Raw genomic sequence first — 11558 nt, 5'->3', positions numbered from 1 at the left:
TATGAAGTCAGATCCTCAACAATACGAGTAATCCAAAAGCAAATGGAGAATGTGGGCATTGAATCCCACTACCACTCACATACTAAGGGAGTGTTCCATCAGTTCAGCTAATTCCACAGTCAAAGTGACAATATAATGGCCAAAGGACAACATCTAAAATATGTGAGGCAATAAGAAATCAATATTTTAAATGAGAATGTCAGCATTGATTCACACTACTTCTCATAAGTCAAGCAAACTAATTCCCTGTAGTTGAAATGAAAATTTGAAGACAGAAACTCATAAGAGCCAGACAATGGGCATCGATACCATTACCTGTCATTTGACCAGAAAATGAGAATGTGGGCATTGAATCCTACAACTTCTCATATGTTAAGCAAGCTAATTCCCTGTAGTTGGAATGAAAAGTGGGCATCGATACCATTACCTTTCACTTGACGAGAAAATAAACTACATATGCAGTAAGATCCTCAACAATACGAGTTATCCAACAGCAAATGGAGGATGTGGGCATTGAATTCCACTACCACTCATATACGAAGGGAATTCTCCACCAGTTCAGCTAATTCCACAGTCAAAGTAAAATAGCCAAAGGAAAACATTTTTATAAAATATACCAGACAATAAAAAATCAATATTTCAATTGAGAATGTCGGCATTGAATCACACTACTTCTCATATGTTAAACTAACAAAATTTTAAGACAGAGAAACACATAAGAGCCAGACAATGGGCATCGATACCATTACCTCTCATTTTGAACAGAAAAAAAACTCGATCCCACTACATCTTACAGGCTAAGCAAGCGCTCTACCACTTGAGCTAATTACCCTGTTTATGCATTGAAATTTTTACGACAAAAAATCATAAGAGGCTGACAATGGGCATCAATACCATTACCTCTCATTTGACCCAAAAAAAACTACATATGGCGTAACATTCTCAACAAAACAAGTGATCCAAAAGCATCTGGAGAATGTGGGCATTGATCCCACTACCTCTTACATGCTAAGCAAGCGCTCTGCCACTTGAGCTAATTCCCCTGTTATTAAATTAAAATGGTAAAAAAAAAAAATTATAAGAGGCTGACAATGAGCATCAATACCATTACCTATCATTTGACCAAAAAAAAACTACATATGGCGTAACATTCTCAACAAAAAAAGTGATCCAAAAGCATCTGGAGTATGTGGACATCGATCCCACTACCTCTTACATGCTAAGCAAGCGCTCTACCACATGAGCTAATTCCACTGTTAAAGAATTTGAAATTTTGTCGACAAAAAATCATAAGAGGCTGACAATGGGCATCAATACCATTACCTCTCATTTGACCAAAAAAAAACTACATATGGCGTAACATTCTCAACAAAAAAAGTTATCTAAAATCATCTGGAGAATGTGGGCATTGATCCCACTACCTCTTACATGCTAAGCAAGCGCTCTGCCACTTGAGCTAATTCCCCTGTTATTAAAATTAAAATGGTAAAAGAAAAAAAAATCATAAGAGGCTGACAATGAGCATCAATACCATTACCTCTCATTTGACCAAAAAAAAACTACATATGGCGTAACATTCTCAACAAAAAAAGTGATCCAAAAGCATCTGGAGAATGTGGACATCGATCCCACTACCTCTTACATGCTAAGCAAGCGCTCTACCACTTGAGCTAATTCCACTGTTAAAGCATTGAAATTTTTACGATAAAAAATCATAAGAGGCTGACAATGGGCATCAATACCATTACCTCTCATTTGACCAAAAAAAAACTACATATGGCGTAACATTCTCAACAAAAAAAGTTATCTAAAATCATCTGGAGAATGTGGGCATTGATACCACTAACTCTTACATGCTAAGCAAGCGCTCTACCACTTGAGCTAATTCCCCTGTTATTAAAATTAAAATGGTAAAAGAAAAAAAAATCATAAGAGGCTGACAATGAGCATCAATACCATTACCTCTCATTTGACCAAAAAAAACTACATATGGAGTAACATTCTCAACAATAAAAGTTATCTCAAAGCATCTGGAGAATGTGGGCATTGATCCCACTAACTCTTACATGCTAAGCGCTAGCGCTGTACCACTTGAGCTAATTCCCCTGTTTATGCATTGAAATTTTTACGACAAAAAATCATAAGAGGCTGACAATGGGCATCAATACCATTACCTCTCATTTGACCCAAAAAAACTACATATGGCGTAACATTCTCAACAAAACAAGTGATCCAAAAGCATCTGGAGAATGTGGGCATCGATCCAACTACCTCTTTCATGCTAAGCAAGCGCTCTACCAATTGAGCTAATTCCCCTGTTAAAGCATTGAAATTTTTACGACAAAAAATCATAAGAGGCTGACAATGAGCATCAATACCATTACCTCTCATTTGACCAAAAAAAACTACATATGGAGTAACATTCTCAACAATAAAAGTTATCTCAAAGCATCTGGAGAATGTGGGCATTTATCCCACTACCTCTTACATGCTAAGCAAACGCTCTGCCACTTGAGGTAATTCCCCTGTTATTAAAATTAAAATGGTAAAAGAAAAAAAAAATCATAAGAGGCTGACAATGAGCATCAATACCATTACCTCTCATTTGACCAAAAAAAACTACATATGGAGTAACATTCTCAACAATAAAAGTTATCCAAAAGCATCTGGAGAATGTGGGCATTGATCCCACTACCTCTTACATGTTAAGCAAGCGCTCTACCACTTGAGCTAATTCCCATGTTGTTAAAATTAAAATGGTTAGAAAAAAAAATCATAAGAGACTGAAAATGAGCATCAATACCATTATCTCTCATTTGACCCCAAAAAAAATTACATATGGAGTAACATCCTCAACAAAACAAGTGATCCAAAAGCATCTGGAGAATGTGGGCATCGATCCCACTACCTCTTACATGCTAAGCAAGCGCTCTGCTACTTGAGCTAATTCCCCTGCTATTAAAAGTAAAATGGTAAGAGAAAAAAAATCATAAGGTACTGAAAATGAGCATCAATACCATTACCTCTCATTTGACCTAAAAAAAAACTACATATGGCGTAACATTCTCAACAATAAAAATTATCTAAATGCATCTGGAGAATGTGGGCATTGATCCCACTACCTCTTACATGCTAAGCAAGCGATCCACCACTTGAGCTAATTGCCCTGTTTATGCATTGAAATTTTGTCGACAAAAAATCATAAGAGGCTGACAATGGGCATCAACACCATTATCTCTCATTTGACCAAAAAAAAATACATATGGAGTAACATCCTCAACAAAACAAGTGACCTAAAAGCATCTGGAGAATGTGGGCATCGATCCCACTACCTCTTACATGCTAAGCAAGCGCTCTACTACTTGAGCTAATTCCCCTGTTTATGCATCGAAATTTTTACGACAAAAAATCATAAGAGGATGACTATGGGCATCAATACCATTACCTCTCATTTGACCCAAAAAAACTACATATGGCATAACATTATCAACAAAACAAGTGATCCAAAAGCATCTGGAGAATGTGGGCATCAATCCCACTACCTCTTACATGCTAAGCAAGCGCTCTACCACTTGAGCTAATTCCCCTGTTTATGCATTGAAATTTTGTCGACAAAAAATCATAAGAGGCTGACAATGGGCATCAATACCATTACCTCTCATTTGACCAAAAAAAACTACATATGGAGTAACATTCTCAACAATAAAAGTTATCCAAAAGCATCTGGAGAATGTGGGCATTGATCCCACTACCTCTTACATGCTAAGCAAGCGCTCTACCACTTGAGCTAATTCCCCTGTTATTAAAATTAAAATGGTTAGAAAAAAAAATCATAAGAGACTGACAATGAGCATCAATACCATTACCTCTCATTTGACCCAAAAAAAATTTACATATGGAGTAACATCCTCAACAAAACAAGTGATCCAAAAGCATCTGGAGAATGTGGGCATCGATCCCACTACTTCTTACATGCTAAGCAAGCGCTCTGCCATTTGAGCTAATTCCCCTGCTATTAAAAGTAAAATGGTAAGAGAAAAAAAATCATAAGAGACTGAAAATGAGCATCAATACCATTACCTCTCATTTGACCTAAAAAAAAACTACATATGGCGTAACATTCTCAACAAAACAAGTGATCTAAAAGCATCTGGAGAATGTGGGCATTGATCCCACTACCTCTTACATGCTAAGCAAGCGCTCTACCACTAGAGCTAATTCCCATGTTGTTAAAATTCAAATGGTTAGAAAAAAAAATCATAAGAGACTGAAAATGAGCATCAATACCATTATCTCTCATTTGACCCAAAAAAAATTACATATGGAGTAACATCCTCAACAAAACAAGTGATCCAAAAGCATCTGGAGAATGTGGGCATCGATCCCACTACCTCTTACATGCTAAGCAAGCACTCTACCACTTGAGCTAATTCCCCTGTTGTTAAAATTAAAACGGTTAGAAAAAAAATCATAAGAGACTGACAATGAGCATCAGTACCATTACCTCTCATTTGACCCAAAAAAAAATTACATATGGAGTAACATCCTCAACAAAACAAGTGATCCAAAAGCATCTGGAGAATGTGGGCATCGATCCCACTACCCCTTACATGCTAAGCAAGCGCTCTGCCATTTGAGCTAATTCCCCTGCTATTAAAAGTAAAATGGTAAGAGAAAAAAAATCATAAGAGACTGAAAATGAGCATCAATACCATTACCTCTCATTTGACCTAAAAAAAAACTACATATGGCGTAACATTCTCAACAAAACAAGTGATCTAAAAGCATCTGGAGAATGTGGGCATCGATCCCACTACCTCTTACATGCTAAGCAAGCGCTCTACCATTTGAGCTAATTCCCCTGTTTAAGTACTAAAATTTTTACGACAAAAAATCATAAGAGGTTGACAATGGGCATCAATACCATTACCTCTCATTTGACCCCAAAATAAAACTACATATGGAGTAACATTCTCCACAATACAAATTATCTAAAAACATATGAAGAATGTGGGCATTGATCACACTACCTCTTACATGCTAAGCTAGCTCTCTACCACTTGAGCTAATTCCCCTGTTATTAAAACTGAAATGTTAAGAGAAGATAAATCATAAGAGACTGACAATGAGCATCAATACCCTCACTACCCATTTGACCCCCCCAAAAAAATAGATATGGAGTAACATCCTCAACAAAACAAGTGATCCAAAAGCATCTGGAGAATGTGGGCATCGATCCCACTACCTCTTACATGCTAAGCAAGCGCTCCACCACTTGAGCTAATTCCCCTGTTTATGCATTGAAATTTTTACGACAAAAAATCATGAGAGGCTGACAATGGGCATCAACACCATTACCTCTCATTTGACCCAAAAAAAACTACATATGGCATAACATTATCAACAAAACAAGTGATCCAAACGCATCTGGAGAATGTGGGCATCGATCCCACTACCTCTTACATGCTAAGCAAGCGCTCTACCACTTGAGCTAATTCCCCTGTTTATACACTGAAATTTTTACAATAAAAAAATCATAAGAGGCTGACAATGGGCATCAATACCATTACCTCTCATTTGACCAAAAAAAAACTACATATGGCGTAACATTCTCAACAAAAAAAGTTATCTAAAATCATCTGGAGAATGTGGGCATTGATCCCACTACCTCTTACATGCTAAGCAAGCGCTCTGCCACTTGAGCTAATTCCCCTGTTATTAAAATTAAAATGGTAAAAGAAAAAAAAATCATAAGAGGCTGACAATGAGCATCAATACCATTACCTCTCATTTGACCAAAAAAAAACTACATATGGCGTAACATTCTCAACAAAACAAGTGATCCAAAAGCATCTGGAGAATGTGGGCATTGATCCCACTACCTCTTACATGCTAAGCAAGCGCTCTACCATTTGAGCTAATTCCCCTGCTATTAAAAGTAAAATGGTAAGAGAAAAGAAATCATAAGAGACTGAAAATGAGCATCAATACCATTACCTCTCATTTGACCAAAAAAAAACTACATATGGCGTAACATTCTCAACAAAACAAGTGATCCAAAAGCATCTGGAGAATGTGGACATCGATCCCACTACCTCTTACATGCTAAGCAAGCGCTTTACCACTTGAGCTAATTCCACTGTTAAAGCATTGAAATTTTTACGACAAAAAATCATAAGAGGCTGACAATGGGCATCAATACCATTACCTCTCATTTGACCAAAAAAAACTACATATGGAGTAACATTCTCAACAATAAAATTTATCCAAAAGCATCTGCAGAATGTGGGCATTGATCCCACTACCTCTTACATGCTAAGCAAGCGCTCTACCACTTGAGCTAATTCCCCTATTGTTAAAATTAAAATGGTTAGAAAAAAAATCATAAGAGACTGACAATGAGCATCAATACCATTATCTCTCATTTGACCCAAAAAAAATTACATATGGAGTAACATCCTCAACAAAACAAGTGATCCAAAAGCATCTGGAGAATGTGGGCATCGATCCCACTACCTCTTACATGCTAAGCAAGCGCTCTGCTACTTGAGCTAATTCCCCTGCTATTAAAAGTAAAATGGTAAGAGAAAAAAAATCATAAGGGACTGAAAATGAGCATCAACACCATTACCTCTCATTTGACCAAAAAAAAATACATATGGAGTAACATCCTCAACAAAACAAGTGATCCATAAGCATCTGGAGTATGTGGGCATCGATCCCACTACCTCTTACATGCTAAGCAAGCGCTTTACCACTTGAGCTAATTCCACTGTTAAAGCATTGAAATTTTTCCGACAAAAAATCATAAGAGGCTGACAATGGGCATCAATACCATTACCTCTCATTTGACCAAAAAAAACTACATATGGAGTAACATCCTCAACAAAACAAGTGATCCATAAGCATCTGGAGAATGTGGGCATCGATCCCACTACCTCTTACATGCTAAGCAAGCGCTTTACCACTTGAGCTAATTCCACTGTTAAAGCATTGAAATTTTTCCGACAAAAAATCATAAGAGGCTGACAATGGGCATCAATACCATTACCTCTCATTTGACCAAAAAAAACTACATATGGAGTAACATCCTCAACAAAACAAGTGATCCATAAGCATCTGGAGAATGTGGGCATCGATCCCACTACCTCTTACATGCTAAGCAAGCGCTTTACCACTTGAGCTAATTCCACTGTTAAAGCATTGAAATTTTTACGACAAAAAATCATAAGAGGCTGACAATGGGCATCAATACCATTACCTCTCATTTGACCAAAAAAAACTACATATGGAGTAACATTCTCAACAATAAAATTTATCCAAAAGCATCTGCAGAATGTGGGCATTGATCCCACTACCTCTTACATGCTAAGCAAGCGCCCTACCACTTGAGCTAATTCCCCTATTGTTAAAATTAAAATGGTTAGAAAAAAAATCATAAGAGACTGACAATGAGCATCAATACCATTATCTCTCATTTGACCCAAAAAAAATTACATATGGAGTAACATCCTCAACAAAACAAGTGATCCAAAAGCATCTGGAGAATGTGGGCATCGATCCCACTACCTCTTACATGCTAAGCAAGCGCTCTGCTACTTGAGCTAATTCCCCTGCTATTAAAAGTAAAATGGTAAGAGAAAAAAAATCATAAGGGACTGAAAATGAGCATCAACACCATTACCTCTCATTTGACCAAAAAAAAATACATATGGAGTAACATCCTCAACAAAACAAGTGATCCAAAAGCATCTGGAGAATGTGGGCATCGATCCCACTACCTCTTACATGCTAAGCAAGCGCTCTACCACTTGAGCTAATTCCCCTGTTTATGCATTGAAATTTTTACGACAAAAAATCATAAGAGGCTGACAATGGGCATCAACACCATTACCTCTCATTTGACCCCAAAAAAAATTACATATGGAGTAACATCCTCAACAAAACAAGTGATCCAAAAGCATCTGGAGAATGTGGGCATCGATCCCACTACCTCTTACATGCTAAGCAAGCGCTCTACCACTTGAGCTAATTCCCCTGTTTATACACTGAAATTTTTACGATAAAAAATCATAAGAGGCTGACAATGGGCATCAATACCATTACCTCTCATATGACCGAAAAAAAACTACATATGGAGTAACATTCCCAACAAAACAAGTGATCCAAAAGCATCTGAGGAAGGTGGGCATTGACCCCACTACCTCTTACATGATAAGCAAGCGCTCTACCACTTGATCTAATTCCCCTGGTAATGCACTGAAATTTTTACGACAAAAAATCATAAGAGGCTGACAATGAGCATCAATACCATTACCTCTCATTTGACCTAAAAAAAAATTACATATGGAGTAACATCCTCAACAAAACAAGTGATCCATAAGCATCTGGAGAATGTGGGCATCGATCCCACTACCTCTTACATGCTAAGCAAGCGCTCTACCACTTGAGCTAATTCCCCTGTTTAAGCATTAAAATTTTTACGACAAAAAATCATAAGAGGCTGACAATGGGCATCAATACCATTACCTCTCATTTGACCCAAAAAAAAAAAACTACATATGGAGTAACATTCTCAACAATAAAAGTTATCCAAAAGCATCTGGAGAATGTGGGCATTGATCCCACTACCTCTTACACACGTAGTTACTACACGTAGTACTGTATGTTTACACGCGAACTACGGAGTAGAATCTGGATTTCTTCTTCAGGGTTGATGGAGAGTGACCTCTCATAGTGCCACAGGCCAGTAGCGGCGGAAAGAAGCACTACAGTAATGTCCTGTACTCGGAAAAAGGTGCACACAATACAAAATCTAACAGCAATATACGGATGTTTTTCGACATCCCGAAAAAAATGTTCGGATCTTCCATTTTATCTGTGTATTGGTATATATAATATACATTAAAATGTTGACGAAAAGTAAAAAAATATACTAAAAAATTATTAATTGTGACCTTAAAAGCACAATAAAAGTAAAGTTATAGCGTACTTTATTTCATCCCGCTCTTGGCAACATTCGCAGCTAAAAATATACTTGTGTTTTGGTTCCTTTAATAGATGGAATGTTTTATTGTAGGTGGCGCTTATCAGCTTCTGAAAAAGACAAAAGGCCATGATGTGTCTCTATTTACCACACAAGCTCTTTAGCTTTAGTCTCCTCTCACAACAACCTTATGAGGTAAATACCAAACGGCTAATGGGATTGAATGTACGTTTTCCACAAGAAATCCATCACTAAGTGTCTATTTTCCCGGGCTCTCTACATGCATTATCCCGTGAATGGATAACAGCGGGCATGTTTACATGCAGGGCAGACTGGCAACGCAGTGGTTAGCGCGTGTGCCGCACAGTCCTGAGGTCATGAGATCAAACCTTCCTGTGTGGAGTTGGCATGTTCTCCCCGCGCTTGTGTGATTTTCCTTCGGGCACTCCGGTTTCCGCCCATATTCCAAAAACATGCATGTCAGGTTGACTAGCCGGTTGAAATTGTCCCTAGGTGACAATGAGCGAATGAGTTGTCCATCTCGTTGTGCCCTGCGACTGGCTGGCAACCAGTTCAGGGTGTCCCCTGCCCGCTGCCTGAAGATAGCTGGGATGTGCTCCAGCACCTCCGCGACCCTACTGAGGATAAGCGGTGCAGATAATGGATAGATGGATGGATGTTTACATGCGGGGAAAAAATTCAAGTGGCAAAGGACTATTGCCAGCATTCCGATGATGTAAAGCGCTGTGAACGTGCACAGAAATCGGATTAAGGTTTTAGTCCGACTGCGGGTACAGTACAGCAATGCTTGGGTTGGTCCAGGAGTGGACAAACTACTGCCTGAGGGCCAAACGTGGCCTGTCAGGTTTTTTAAAGTAAAGGGTAAGAATATAAGGATAATATAGTGTATATATTAGGAAAATAAAGTACTACTGATAAATGTTTTTCGCCTTGATGTCACTCCTGTCCTAGTGTCCCCTTGTGTGCCCCCCCCATGAAAGTATTTGTTAGGACGCACTAATGCCGTGGTGTCAAACTCATTTTAACTTAGGGGCCAGGTGGTGGAAAAAACATTCTCACGGGTGCCGGACTAAAATATTAATGGCATAAAAGATGTGCCTTAGCTGGAGGACTGGTGGTTTCAATTAAATTACGACAGTGATTCAGGGGTGTAAGATTGTATAACGGGATTTAATGTCTTGTCGTATTGATTAACTGTGCATTTGTAAAAAAAAACAAAAAACAAAAACAAAAAGAAACGATTGATTTCATTTCCACCAAACACATGCAAAGTGGAAAGCGACTCCAATAACAAAGAACACTAATTTAAGTAAAAACGATTTAAATGATTGATATAATGATTCAAACATATTTTTCTGCTTTAATTTCATATTTCATAAGGAAAATGTTGACCTGAATTTGGGAACTCTGCCCTTGAGCATCTCTCAGCAATGTCTTGTGGGCTGGATTCAATCTGTTGGTAGGCCTGATCCAGACCGCAGACCATAGGTTTGACACCACTGCATTAATGTGTACTGCATTCAGGGCCTTTGCTGGCAATATTTTTTAATCATGTAATCATTTTATTTACCAAGATATTCATCAAATTTCATGCAAGATTAATCCTTTGCGCTAGGCCCTAGTTTATTTTTAGTGATTTAATGCATATTATCGGATTGTGTGCTTCAAAAAGGGGACACAATATATTACTTTGCTTCATTATAAGTGTATCAAAACAAATTTGTTCGAGTGGTTATAGATAAATAACAAGTGGAATGTACGATGTACAGTACATGTTGATATCGACATGTGCATTTATTCATAGATGTAAATGAGAAGAATTGGATATGTCTATTATATCTATTTTTCTTATGTATTGCCGATGTATCTGATCTAAGACTATCGGCAGAGACACAAAATAATCGATATATATACAAAATTAAAACAAAGTGTAGTTAAAAAGTATATAGTTATTTCCAGGAATTATTTGCATGGTCTGGTCTCCCAGCAGGAAGAATGTCCATAAGTACACAGTCAATATTGAAGTCAATATTGAAGTTCCCTTCTTTGTTTCCTTCCCCGAACAATCCCGATGACCTTCGAACTTTCACAATCACATCCAGGTCGCGTTAACGTCGACGGGTCAGGAAAGTGAAATTTCCACCGAAGAAGAAGTAATAAAACTTTGATCGTGTTCATATCCAGAATTGCTCGTATCTTGAGCGAATGGTCCTAATACGAAACAACAGAAAAAGCAGTTGATCTGTCCCCGGCCTGTATAAAGCACCCTAGTTAACCATAAATAGCTACCAAACAGTTCTTCCAGATCACTGAAAACACATCCAAATAGTAAACTTGAATTGACTTAACTTTATTATTTACAAATATTATTTCATTATTTTTTTTAACTACATTTTGACCTTTATTCCTCTACTGAGAAAATATTTTAAATAGTAAGGGGGGGGGGGGAATTTAGGGAGGGGATTAAGTGGCAGTTTAAGCTCTGATATAATCTCCAAACGAAATATGTTACCAAGTTATTTACGCTTGCCACGAGGTAGTACAGGAAATG

At 37.7% G+C, this 11558-nt stretch overlaps 4 non-coding genes across 4 annotated transcripts; all 4 read right to left on the bottom strand.

Annotated features, from left to right (window-relative positions):
• Positions 1-5428: 5428 nt before the first annotated feature.
• On the bottom strand, positions 5429-5501 carry trnaa-agc (transfer RNA alanine (anticodon AGC)). Its single transcript has one exon. It is a non-coding gene; the product is annotated as a tRNA-Ala (tRNA).
• A 2252-nt stretch (positions 5502-7753) lies between these two features.
• On the bottom strand, positions 7754-7826 carry trnaa-agc (transfer RNA alanine (anticodon AGC)). Its single transcript has one exon. It is a non-coding gene; the product is annotated as a tRNA-Ala (tRNA).
• Positions 7827-7965: 139 nt separating this feature from the next.
• Positions 7966-8038, bottom strand: trnaa-agc (transfer RNA alanine (anticodon AGC)). Its single transcript has one exon. It is a non-coding gene; the product is annotated as a tRNA-Ala (tRNA).
• Positions 8039-8388: 350 nt separating this feature from the next.
• On the bottom strand, positions 8389-8461 carry trnaa-agc (transfer RNA alanine (anticodon AGC)). The gene has a single exon. It is a non-coding gene; the product is annotated as a tRNA-Ala (tRNA).
• Positions 8462-11558: the final 3097 nt, after the last annotated feature.

This window comes from Urocampus carinirostris, chromosome 5, assembly GCF_059441175.1.
Source record: "Urocampus carinirostris isolate Australia breed hairy pipefish chromosome 5, RoL_Ucar_1.0, whole genome shotgun sequence".
NCBI classification, from domain to species: Eukaryota; Metazoa; Chordata; class Actinopteri; order Syngnathiformes; family Syngnathidae; genus Urocampus; species Urocampus carinirostris.
Note: the sequence above shows the minus strand (reverse complement) of the source record. Positions and strands in the feature narration are given on the sequence as shown.